Genomic DNA, 13,359 nt, shown 5'->3' on the forward strand with positions numbered 1-13,359 from the left:
ATGCATTTCGAATAAACTCAGTGCTGTCAAATATTTTTAAAAGAAATCCGAGAAATTCTAGTTTCTAGTGCAAAACTATAAAAACAAACTGCAACGGCAACGCGTCGGCAAATTGGCATAAATAAATAAAATCACTGTCGTTTTTCAGCTGCTCTTTTTTTACAACCTGATTTTTATGAATGAATGCAGCTACAGCGAAAAAAACAAAAACCGCAACACAAGAGCGAGATAGCGAGAGTCGCGTGCACAGGAGCGAAATCGCTGGGGAATCGGAGGGGCGCCCAAAAAATCAGGGGGCGGGAAAAGCGGACAGGTTGTCCCGTTCGATTGCCGCCCACCACCGCCCACTTGTGCTTTTGTTTCTTTTGCGATTTTCCGCTTTTCCTACGCGACACACGCTCATCGCTTGTCACGTTGTTGCTTTTGCTTTTCGCCTGTCAGCGACTGTCGCAAAAACACACACACACACTCCCACACACACAGCCGCATGCAGCAATTGTTGTCGTTGCAAAATTAATAACGGAAGTTGTGCATTTTATTAATAAAAACGAAATTCACACAGAACCAGATTCACAATCACAATCAGAATCATACGAAAAAAAAACCAGAACACGAAACTCGCTCCGAAAAAGAGCAAAAAACAGAAATCGCAAGTGCAGCGCGACGGCTTCTTCTTTTGGCGTTTTTTCTCGCTTATTTTCCGCTTCTCGGAAAACTCAAGAAAACGCTCTCCGTCGTCTTGCCTCCCTTTCTCATCCATTTTCTCTTATTGTTATTGCAGTTGTGCAGTGTTGAAAAGTCAAACTAAATTCAAAATCGGCTAAAAGAAAAGTGCTTAAAGTCACATTAACAAACCCACAAAACAAATCCTAAAAAGGAAATCCTTCGAATAATAACCCTCAGTGTTTCAAAAGTGTTCAAATTTTACAATTGTGTCATCGCATCTCCAAAATCAGCGAATATTTCTCCATCATCGTGATTTCCCAATAAAAGTAGAAGAAAAAAGTTACAAGCGGTAAGTTTCAAGACGGTCCTCAATTGAATTTAACCCTTTATATACTAAGAGTAATATTTTGATTCACTTGTATCATACGTTTTTTACTAAAAATACAATTCCAAGGTTCTAAAATGCTTCAGCATTAATCTTATCTTTTAAGTACATAGAATTTAGTTCAAAAGAAATACAAACAAAATATTGACTCGACCATAATTCATTTTAAAAACCATCATGTTGTTCAATTGTTTCTTAAAAAGATACTAAATTTCTTAAATTTTTATTTGCTCAGCTTTAAAAACGTCTTAAAGAAAATTGATTACGCGCCAAGATTATTATTTCTTTTTCATTTCATTAATTTAATAGTACAATATCAACAATATATTTTTAGACCTTGTTCAAAAAATTATCATTTAATTGTATCCAATTCATAAAATGTTTATTTAAAGCCCACTTAGGCTGAATTTTCGTAGCAAGTTGTATGCATTGTTAACGCAACTATAAGTCCAAAAACTATGTTTCCCATTTTTATTTTTGCATTAAAAAATTCAAATTTATGTAAAATACAAAGATTGTTAAAAAGACCTAATTTATATAATTTAATTGCACCAATTCAGCCACATGTCGCTTGATCTTTCAGCATTAACTATTTTAGTTCACAAAAAGATTATCGTAAAACAGAACTTTCTCGCTTGTTTTGGACATGATTAACTTTTAAATGGAAGTGCGTTTCAGTCTTTGAATTTGTTTTACATAAATTGAATTAGGTTAACAAATTTTTTATGACCATGATCTTTATTTGCGATCTCTCCCAGTGATCGTAAACCGAAGTTAATGGCTTAAAAAAACTGACTTACAAAAGGCGTAAACATTTAAACATCATGGAATTATCTTTAACTAGCAAACCAAAATGTGTGAATCTATGAAAAATATATGTTTAGTTTTGGTTTTACACGCTTTCATGATTGGTCTGCGGCCCTTGAAGACAGCAACGCCGAATGGTGTCCTCTTCCGATTTGATAAATGAATCTTTTGCTGTTTGGAAAATGTTTTCGGGGGAATTTTTGTGCAGTAATTGCTAACTTATTCGAGGCAGTGGCAGTATGGCCAATAATGGTAATAGCAGCTAATGAACTCGGTTGGACTTGGCTTTGGATTTGGATTCGAAGTCGGGGGTCTCCGATACCGAACACCGCGTAAGTGTAGATTCCTCGCCTCAGCGAGTGTTTTTTTTTTTTTTACCGGCGTGGCGTTGAAAACAAACACAAATAGATGTGGAAACCCGGGGATGCTGGGGAAACAAAAGGGGGAAACCGAAGGCAGAGGAGGCGAACAATTAACGCGTCACTGTAATTACAGCAAATGGTAAAAAATGTTTGGGAACAACTAAACAGAAAAAGGCAGAAAGAAAGAGATACGGCGAGAGGGTAAAATACAAAATACAAAATATTAATAATCAATAGCCCGCTAAAAGGCAACGGCGGAGTCGGTCGAGTTGGTCGCGATGGTTGAGGCAATTTTATCGGTCATTGAACGGCCAAGACCACGATAGATTTACAAGCCAGAAAACGCAAAAGCCGAGCTGAAAATTATGCCAAAAACTCGAACTTACCGCAGCAAGAAGCGATCGGTTTTTGGTTAATTACCCGGACTAAGGCCCAGGCCAAATCTCCGTTAACCTCCGGGGAACAAAACTCCGAGCGGGTTGGGGCTGAGCAGTTAATTACATAAAAACAAGTGATTTGCGTGTGCGCCGCTGCTGCTGCTGTTGCTGCTGCTGCTGCTGCTGCTGCCCACCGGCATCGATTCCAGCTCCGTTTCATAGATTTTTTCGTTGGGTAATTTTCAACTCGCCAACTTTCGGCCAGGCTAATTAGCGGTGAAAATCTTTGGCAGAAGCGGAATGCCCATTTGTTGGTTGAACTCACGCGAGTCGGTAGAAGTGGTAATGTGTCCAAGAACAGGTGACCTTTGACTCAAGTTTAAGGTCCGAAAATACCATTATAGTATGTTCATATGGGAAAAGCTGTTAGTAGCGAAATTCCAAATATCTTTTAAATACTTTGTTAGCTAAATTTGTAAAATCTTCATATATCCAATAGATTTGATTTGCTTTTGAATTACCAGATTGGAACTTAAAAAAATCATGACCTAAAACCATATGTTTATTTAGAAACTTTAAATTTATACATTTTGTTTGTTGTGGTGCGTCGTCACTACTTTTTACCCATTTAAGAGGCGTTTTTGTTTGATTTAATTATGTTTTATGTACACCCAATTGAATTAACCTTTGACAATGCACTCGTAATTACATCCTTAAACATGGAGAAGCGTTTTAATTATTGAATACATTCTCATTTAATTTTCTCACAGCATTTTCTACAACATTTAGCTAAAATTGTGTTAAAAAGTGTAACAAAAATTACATTTTTGGCAGTCATCTTTCCTAAAGTTCTGTTTCATTTCATTATGTCTCAAATCATTCCTTGAATCATGCCTCGTCCTCCAGTTTCTACTTAGTTTCCGAATCACCTTTGCCTGGCGCCGTCTTCTCCGCATCCTTTCATTCTATGCCCCCACACTCCTTACAATTTATCATAAAAAATAAAAGTTTTTTGGCTTTTTACGAACCTTTTCATGGGGTTTCTGCCCCCCTGCGGTCAAAAATTTGGAAAGGAGCTAAGGAGGGGAGGGTAGCTGGACAATCGGCGCCGTGACTGCGTTCTAGATAAATAAGCATTCTTAATTATCCCTTTGCCTCGTTCTCTGGGGTGGCAAAAATGTTATAAACAATGGAAACCGCGCACTTAATGCGTTTTCTGTTTTCCACAACCGAGCAGAAGCAGAAACGAAAAAAAGAAGGCAGAGGGCAAGTATTTTTCTTCATATTATTCATTATTTCGTGGCAAAAAAGAAAATGTTTTTATTGCCTGCGAAAAAGGGTATAAAATGCCCCGTCGCCATTAGCCAAGGACCCGCAAACGGGACGCCAACAATTCCAATCAAAATTGAAGGGGCGAGCGTAAAAAGAGATTTCAAAGTGGCCAAAAGGCAAGATATGCAATGATGGGCGCAGTAAGGGGGTGAGGGCCGGGCCCGAACAAATGCCGTCGGTAAATGGGATTTGGATTTTTGGCCCATGACAGGCCAGTGACTTTTCACTTTTTCGCATGTGAGCAAATGTGTAATTGAAGTTCCGCTCAGCTCGAAAATAAAGGCCGCAAGCGGGCCAAGAAACAAAGAATTGGGGAAAGGACTCTGAGGACTCTGAGGGCATTCCATTCAATTGTTGCCTTGCCTTTCTCACTCGCCGACGGCGCCTTGGCCCAAAGTCGCGATTGCCACATGAGTTGGCACAAAATCACAAAATCACAAAATCAGTAAATCGCTCACAAAGTGCACGGAAAGTGCAGCGAAAATGAAAATGATGTGGCACTTTTTCAATGCTACCTGCCATGTAAATCATCGCACAAAAAAATCCTTCGAAAATATTATTGCAGGAGCAAAGGATTTCAGCGGAATATAGCTGCATCGATTTGTAAAAATATTCTTCTCATCATAATATTTGCAGTTGTTCTTCGAGGACTCGTAACGGCACCAATTCAAAACGTAAGCCAACGTAAACATTTGCCGTTAGAAGCTGCATTGTACAGTGGGCACTCTCAAACAAAGTAAACCTTTAATTGTTACAAGTACGAATTCCTTTTATTTTTGTTTTTCTTACTATTTTTTTGTATTTAAATATAAATGTTTTTAATGGGCCATTAATTCTGAACAATATATAGATATATACTATCATATGAACTTGAACTAATTGTATATCATCAATTTAACTTTAAAATTAGTTTAAAGTATTCTTTGAAATAAAAAATTATTTTATTTGATACTACTAAATTTGTAATAAAACAATATTTTTATTGGTCTAAAAAGTTATAAGTCATAACTTTAAAACCTCTTAAAACTTAAAAAATTTCAAATAGGAAGCCAAGTCAAGAAAGAATTCTTCCCACTGAAAAACTTATTTAAAACCGGTGGACTATCTGACTCAAAATAAATTATTGTAATTCAGACAAGAATTTGTTTATAAAAAATATTTTAAAAATTAAAACAAATAAAAATTTGTTTTCGACACGCCAAATGCATAAAATCCTTTGAGGACTCTTAACGTAATCGAACACCAATTTTTAGTCGTTAACGTACGTACACTCGCACCGTAGCAAACTGTATGTTCAGCAGTTTGGGTTATTTTGCCTTCTTGTGCTGCCCAGCCCACGACCTAAAAAAACGATTTCTATATGTTGACTATATGGCAGTGTGCTGTCCGTGTGCTTAGTATTATCAAATGCAATTTTCTAACGCAGTCGCACTTTCGACGATGACAGCAGCGACGCCGGCGGAGGCAGAGCAGCGACTGCGGCCCCAAAGCAGCAACAAAATGCAACAAAGGCCCCCAACAATTGCAGTTTTAAGTGAAAATAAAATGCATGACAACAGCAGTGGAAAAGGAAAAGCAACAACAATGCATGCCTAAAACCTAATAAAAATTCAAATTAACATTTGAAAGAGCGAAAGAGCCGGCAAATGGATCGAGTGAGAGGGAGAGAAAAAGCTGCAGCGAGCAAGCGAGATGGGGCTAGTGGGGGGAAAGAGAGAGTGAGAGAGAGAGAGAAAGCGAGACAGAGAAAGAGACAGAGACAACGACGCAACCGAAAAAGCTTATGAAATTCTATTAATTTTTGAACAAAACGGAATGTAATCCCTGCGAATGACCCATCGCCATCCTGCCACTCCCACATTTCTAATCGCCCATCGACCGATGGCAACCGAAGTTTTCCGATTCTTCGTCCGATGATGCAGCATTGCCCAAAAATTGTATCTTGTTTTTCCCTATTTTGTTGCACTTTGTTTTTGCGCTTCTTTCAGTGTGTCTCTGTTGTTGTTCTCGTTGTGCAGATTGCAGACACTCGCATAATAATGCAATTTGCCATCTGCCATGGAACGACGTTCCGTCCGATTCAAATTCGACGTCACGCGCCAAAAAGACTGTGAAGTTGTTGTTATTGTCGGTTGTCTGGCCTTTTGGATGTCTGTTTGTCTGTCCCACTCCCCCCATTTAGATCCCTTCTCCCTCGCACAAACACAAACACGCTCGGATACACCTATATAGTGTATCGGATACAAATGTACAGGTGTCTCTCGCAAATTAAAGCAGCTTTCTTAGTCTCGCGTTCCATTTTTAAACATAATCCCTCTTAAGCTAATATTTAACATAACAGTGTTCAAAATTACAGTGTCACTTCCAATATAATTCATATTCCATTACCTCACTTTCGCAGTCTCTGTAAATCGAACTAGTTTTATTGATAGTAAAAATTATAATGCCCGAATATATTGATGGTTCCAGTTCAGATATAAAAAATAACTTGAAGTAAATGGTAATTAAAATATAAATTTGTTAATTAATAGAGATCACTTTTTATTCTTTTTAACATATTTTTTTAATTTTTCGATCCATTTTTTTTTTTGTTTTTAAGTGTCTACTGTGGCTGCAACGGCCACAAATCGGTAGACACCTGCAGGCCGCTTCTCCTTTGTACTCACACATTTGCTTGACTAACTAATACTTTTAAAGGATGCGACTCTTGCCGTTTGAAATTTGCCACTCTTCGCTGCTCTCTTTGCTCCCATTTTTGCACTGTTCACTTGTCCTGCCGCCTGCCCCCCTGTTCTCCCGCCCCCTTATCCTTTTGCCGCTGCTGCAGTTGAAGGCCTCGAATCGCCTTCGGCTGTCGTCGGCTGCGAAATTTCGCGATTCTGTTTCGTTCTCATCTTCCTTCGCTTTTTTACGGCTTTTGTATGTGTGTGTGTACTTTTTGCGATTTTTGTTTTTGTCCTTTTTTTCGCACAGTTGCGAGTTTTCCACGAAAAACAGCTGCAAAAAAGCACGTGTCATCGCTGACTCGCCCATTTCAGCGTGTGCGTTTTCCCCCAGCGTCTCCACCCTTCGCCCATTTCCCCAACCAACCCCCCCACCCCCTCCCCTAGGTTTTCCCCACTTTTCCCCGTTTTCCCAGCCGCCACACTTCTGCCTTTTCATGGTCGCTTTGGCTCCCCGCTTTATTTGATTTTTATGCTTGCGGATTTTCTTTTGATTTCGCTGTTCGCGATTGTTGTTCTTGTGTGAAACCGCTTTCGTAGACAGGACAAATATCGGGGAAACCCCATGGCGATGATGACGATGACGAGATGATGACGATGTCGTCTGTTTTCAGTGGCACAACTACGAAAGGGGGCGGTAATAGCCCAGTGCAACTTGCGGCGAATGCAGTTCTTTGGCAGCCCTTGGCAGATTCTACGCCGTTCTTGCCACAGTCAAATTATTGATTTGATTTCTCGATTTGGCCACGAGCCAAGCGCCAACTTGGTTAAAAGCAAACAACGAAAATACTGCTTAAGATTGCACACACCCAAAGATACAGTAGTCGCTCGGGTATATGATCTTTCAGTTTTTAAATAAGTAGTTGCAGACTATTCGAGCTCAATAAAAGGAAATACACATTTAAAAATAAGCAAGCAATTTCCAATTTTAGTGTAAAAAAAATAAATGTCACTTTTCAAAATGTATATTTCTAAATAAATAAATATTTATTTTTGTCAAATGTTTAAAATCCAAAACGCTTACTATAAAATGTTTGGCAATTATAACTAGTATCAGAGGTTGGCTCACATTTTCAAAATTGATTCCATTTAAATCTAAATTGTTAGACTTTAGCTTAATTTAGCAAAAAACGCAATAAAATCAAAGGAGACCAAATGTTTAATAGTTTAAATTTCTTTGAATGCAAATTCGTCAATAAGAAAGGGTCTTCAACTTCAAGTGACCACTGTACGACCTTAGACTGCCCACATACAGACTTGCAGAAAGTCGCATAAGATGATGGCATAACCACTGGCACCCCCGCCCCCTCTTCCCCGGCAACTTCGGTGGCAGAATCGAAGCTGCAATAAATAAAAGACGTTTCGGCCCCTTGGGCTCTTTCCACAAAAGAAGTCGCCACTCGGACTGGCCTTCTATGGATGGTTATTCTATGGTGTTGTTGTCGGCTGTTGTTGCAACTTGAGAATGCAATGTGGGAATTCCGCTCTTTGGGTTCTCTTAAGTTTTTCTGAAACGAAACCCCCCAGATTCCCAATTTTCTCAGCTGGGGTTTGTTATTGTTTTTATTGCCATTTTGCCGGTTGGCGAGCAAAGCGAACCACATGAATGAATATGAATATGAGTGCGTGCTCGTTCTCTTTCTCTTTCTCGCTCTATTGGCGTTCGGAAACTTCGGTTCGAGTTTGAACGGAATCACTGGAGCTTCGTGTTGCATCAAACCTGCTCGATGTCATCTATGTGATTTGTGGGGGCGGTGCGGTGCGGTGCGATGCGGCAATAACCGGAAACGGAAATCATATTTGGGCAAGTTCTAATGCCATCAACGATTGCAATTAAATGGCCAAAATGTCAATTGTTTTAAGCCTGCGAAAGGGACAGAAGCCGAAGTGCGAAAGGGACAGCGCCAGAGCCTGGCCCTGCCATTAACCGTTAATGCACGGATCGTAAATCGAATTGAAAGGAAGGTGTGTCATACGGACTTATAAATAAAATTAACAACCAGCCAACCGATTCGTGGTATAAGAAAGAGGGGAGGAGAGGTTAAAGCGGAAATATTTGCGCGACTGCGACTTTGTTGCTCCTCGTTGTTGCCGTTGTTGTTGCTGCTGTAATTAATGGCAAACAATTACAAAAAAATAAAATAAAAAGCTGGAGAAAAATGAGCGCCGGCCAAGAACGAGGCCCCGAGTGGAATTACAGAATAAAAGGCGAAGAGCAAGTTAAAAAGTGAATTACCTGATAAAGGACAAAACGCGATTTGAGGTGTGTTTGCCGACCGACCACCTCCACCTTCTACCGTCCCACTGCGATTCCATATCCAATCCATCCGGTCAACAATGCGTGTGTCTCGGGTTAAGCACCGCTGCCCAGCATGGGTTCTCTGCTCTGGACAGTGGGTCATCACGTCTAAGCTTACTAATGTCAGTGGGAAGTTTTGTACTTTGCGAAACACCCCCCCAAAAGTGCTATATAAATGTGTTAAAGCTTTTTAATCGCTTTTCTATCCTTTTTGTAGTTCAATATATTAAAGTACTCTACATTTTAATCAGAATATCTATTAAAATTTGCAATATCTTGATTTGCTAGATACCAGATTTTCGTGGGATAAATCCAATTTAAAAAAGTACAACAAATCAATCAATTTGTACTAAGGCTATAGTAAATATTTATGTTATTTACTTTTTATTATTTCTAAAATTTTATTTTAGACACCAAATTTTAATTTATGTTTCCTTAGATCATTTTTGATGGGTTCCACTGTACTTATCCTTTCCTTATTGGGTACCTTCCCCTCCTGCCCCATCCCCTAACGGCGGTCAGTGTCCAGCTGACGCGCTTAATTAATTACGCGATTGTATTTGTGACTAACTGCTTACCTCCATGACCCCCCCTTACCTCCTCCGACACCACCACCCACCCTTTCTTGGGCTCAAACTTTTGTGGTAATGCAATCGCTTGTTTTGGTTTTAAGCGGCAGGGGAATGGGGGTTTTGGGTGCGGGGGCAAGGACGTCCCGTCACTGGGGAGAAATTAATACCCACTTAAGCTTAACTGGACAGTTGCTGCTCCGACTTCTTTTTCTTCTGGCGCAGATTTTTCTTTTTCTGGTCAGCTGCCGATTCTTCTTCTTGTCGAAGGTGATTCACAATGCGCATAAATAAACTGTTCCAAGTATTTCGACATTGAATGCCAATTTAATTTTGTTCTGGCTTACTCTACCCAACTTCCTGCATCTCGTTCCGTTAACCTCTTTTCATTTTTTGTTTAGTAATTTTCTTAGTCCTGTAATTATCCTTGGTAGGTTAATATACCCTCTGTAATGCAGTCGCGTTTTCGAAAAATTATCAAGTAAAAAACGTTTTTATTACCGAAAATTACAATGTGCGAACGGAAAGTAAGGCGGCTAACAGTGAAGGGGTCAATGGCAGTCGAAGTGGATAGATGCACTGAGAAAAATATAAAATTATGTTCTTAAGTCACATAATTCTCTATATCTCTATATATAATTATCCCAAGCTGGAAAAAGATTTATTTTACATTCTTTTACATTTATTTTTTAAAATTTTAGATATAGACTAAAACTATTTTTGAGAACTTAAAAATAGATAACCCTATTTTACTCTGTATTATTTTTGGAGGAGGGGGGCAGAGGTTTCCCAGGCTTCCCAGGTTTCCAGCTGTCCTTTGGTCAGCCTGTTTTGGGATGGTCGGATAGTTGTGGGCCCGTCAGCAAATAAACACTCTAACCCCACAACCAAAAGAGAAGCATAGCAGGAGGTTAATTTCATTAGAAATTCATATTTTTTTTGTGTTTTGGGCTCAGTATGTTTTCGATGGGTAGGGGTCAAAGGGGGGACTCTTTCGAGGGGCGTTGCTTCGACATGTGTAAATGTGAGCAATAAAAAATAAATTTTATATATCCAGCTATACTGTTGTTGTTCAGCCCGTTGTTGTTGTTGTTGATGTTGCTGTGTTATTATTGTCGTAATTTGTTTATAACGGTATTTATGAAATGGTCACAAGTCAACGCGTTTGAACAACAACTACAGGACTAACCCCAGGACACGCACCAGGACTCCCCACTCTCTAAGCCCCCTATCACCAATTATTCTTATTACGCCTATTACTACTTTTTTAACCACTTTCCATTGTTGTTATGCCTTGGATGTTGTTTGGGCGTTTGGGCGTTCGTCCGGGTTTCCCCGTAGCGCTTGCTGACCTTTTATGTTAATCGCATTTGGCTTGTAACTTGGATAGAGAGCGAGAAGTCTTGTAGCCAGTAATTGATATGCGTCCTAATCATGCAATCCTTTGTTACCCCCTCTAATTCCCTTTAATATTTCCGCCCACTCGGAGGGAAAACAACTTCGACTTGTGGCTTGTTAGTTGTTAGTTGTAGTGGAAGAAGTAATTACAAGCACTGCTTTTGGGTTGTATTAAGACTGAAGCTGACGTCAGCCCTCGAATAATGATCAGGAAAAGCAGGAATCGCCTGCCATTTTTGCATAATTAAGTGGTGAATCATATCGGTAATTATTTGGAGGGAATGAATTCTTAATTTAAGTTTATCATTCATCCCCATAACTTTAATTTTGCTCAATCTTCAGCAAAGATAGTTGAATTCAACTTTAAATTTAAATATAAACGTCGCTCCTCATCAACAACAACTGACTTAATTTAGTTGCTTGAAATAGTTTTGAATTATAACATGATGGTTACTAAAAACTCATTAATTTTATGTACAAACATTATGCGTACTTTTTTACTTCAAATATCTACTGTTAATCAAACTATTTAGGTATCTTAGCATCTTAAAATATAGTTTCTTATTTCCACATACAACTTAACTCCAAACTGCGTCGCCGTTTCGGACTCTCACAGATCTGGCATTTGTTGGCTAATTAATAAACTTTCACATATCTGATTTCGGATATCTTTTCACTTGCAGCCGCTTGAATGGTTTGAAATCTAACCGAAAATCGTTTTATGTAAATTATCAACAAAAGAAATGTCGAGAGAAATACGACGGAGATGAGTTAAGGTGCCATGAGGATTGAAAAACGAGGGATTTTTGTATAATTTATTGTATTTTGATAGTTAGAGTTTAATTACAGCATTTCACTTTGCCGTTTCAAGCAGCGAAAGTGCAAGTGGCATAGGTTTTTGTAGTACCGATCCCAAACGAACGATCAGAGGCTTCTCGGCAGCGGTTAACCTTTGACCTCCTGCCGCCCAGGTAGAAAATCTTGACCAAACCGAAACAGTTGCACTTTTACCGTCGCTGGTCGTGACCCCTCGCTGGAAATCATAAAACAATAAATCTTTTTAATATCTCTCCTTGTTCTTTTCGCTTCTCCGCTTTTTTCTCTAACTCCGTTTCGTGGGCGTTCGTTTTCCTTTTCTTTTGCGTCTTTTCTCGTTTCTCGAAGAGTTTCTCACGTCCTTTGTCGGGGGGGTGAGGTCAACGAGCGGGGGCGTGGCCATTACTCAAGTTTGTGGATTTGAAGTAATAACTCAGTGCGTCATAAAAATTTTAATTGCTTTGGGTTTCTTCTGTGCGAAAGCAGTTCGGGTAATTAACATTAACCCAAAAATGTCCAAGAAACAAAGCCGAAACAATGCAAAGCACCCACAGCAACATCGGCAACATCAGCAACAGCAGCAACAACAGCAGCAACATGCCACGAACAATGAGGCAATAAAAATTGCAGCGCATAATTTTCCACCACCGAACCCTTTTTTTCTGGACTTTGTTATTGCTGAAAATTTCCACGCGTATCAGTAATTAGTTTGCTATTGTTTTTCTTTTTTTTACTTCTTTTGGGGTTCGGGGTCAAAAGTGTGGCGATGCTTGGTAATTTTCCCCAATCTCTGGGACTGGCTGTAAGTTGGTCAGGAAAGGATCTTCTAAGCCAAGATCTTTTTAGATTCTAAAACAAGGAATCAGGGACAAAGGGCCGACCGACTTGACAAGCTGGAAATTTATATATGTCGGATCGAAAGGGCCAAAATCAACAGCAATTGTTGCATTGCTCGTGTGTGTGAGTGCTAAGTGGGTGCAATTAGACCGTTGTACGAACAGGTAAACAGGTAACCCAAATCGAGTTTCAGTCTGGGGTCTTCTGGCATTCGATTTCGGGGTCGGTCGATCACCATTGGCTTTGATCCCAATGCAACGAATTGAGCCACGCATCGAAAGGTGGCAATAAATTCTGATTGCAATTGACACTTTTATCGTAGGCCCAACGAATCGAGGGTGAATTTAAAATATCTTCTAATGGTCAACTGTTTTTCGGTCTTTTGTTGCAGACACTGGCCAGCGGAGTCAAGGTTGTGCATCTGAAGGGAGAAGAAGCCACTGCAGCAGCCGCATAAATTCAAAAAGAATACCAACTGCAGCAGCAACACCATTTAATTTACAGCAGCAGCACTGAAGCAAGCTGCAACTTTAGCCATTGACACAGCAGCAACATCCATATACGAAAGCTAAACCACAATACCGAATTTATCTGGAATCAGCTGCAGCAGCAACATCTACATATATTGCTACAGCCACAGAGAAGGCGGCATTAACCAGCAGCAACATGTGAGTACCACTCAAATTTCCATTAAGTGGACTGGCCAAATCAATTCGCTAATTGAATGCCGCGCAATTGAAAAGCTTCTTAATGTTGTTAAATGTGAACGAGTTGGCATCCCTCGATGC

At 39.6% G+C, this 13,359-nt stretch overlaps 1 protein-coding gene across 4 annotated transcripts in view; it reads left to right on the forward strand.

Moving 5' to 3' along the window:
* LOC108134498 (protein abrupt) overlaps positions 1–13,359 on the forward strand; it is a 53,650-nt gene that overhangs the window by 276 nt on the left and 40,015 nt on the right. Inside the window, exons 1-3 of one of the 4 annotated variants that reach the window (XM_041710463.1) lie at positions 148–313; positions 782–1,015; positions 12,963–13,239. The gene's annotated coding sequence lies outside the window, so the exon portion shown is untranslated. Of the gene's footprint in view, positions 1–147; positions 314–781; positions 1,016–12,962; positions 13,240–13,359 lie in introns of those variants that run through there. The other 3 variants (XM_041710464.1, XM_017254821.2, XM_017254820.1) reach the window with 3 other exon arrangements.

This window comes from Drosophila elegans, unplaced genomic scaffold, assembly GCF_018152505.1.
Source record: "Drosophila elegans isolate 14027-0461.03 unplaced genomic scaffold, ASM1815250v1 contig_814, whole genome shotgun sequence".
NCBI lineage: Eukaryota > Metazoa > Arthropoda > Insecta > Diptera > Drosophilidae > Drosophila > Drosophila elegans.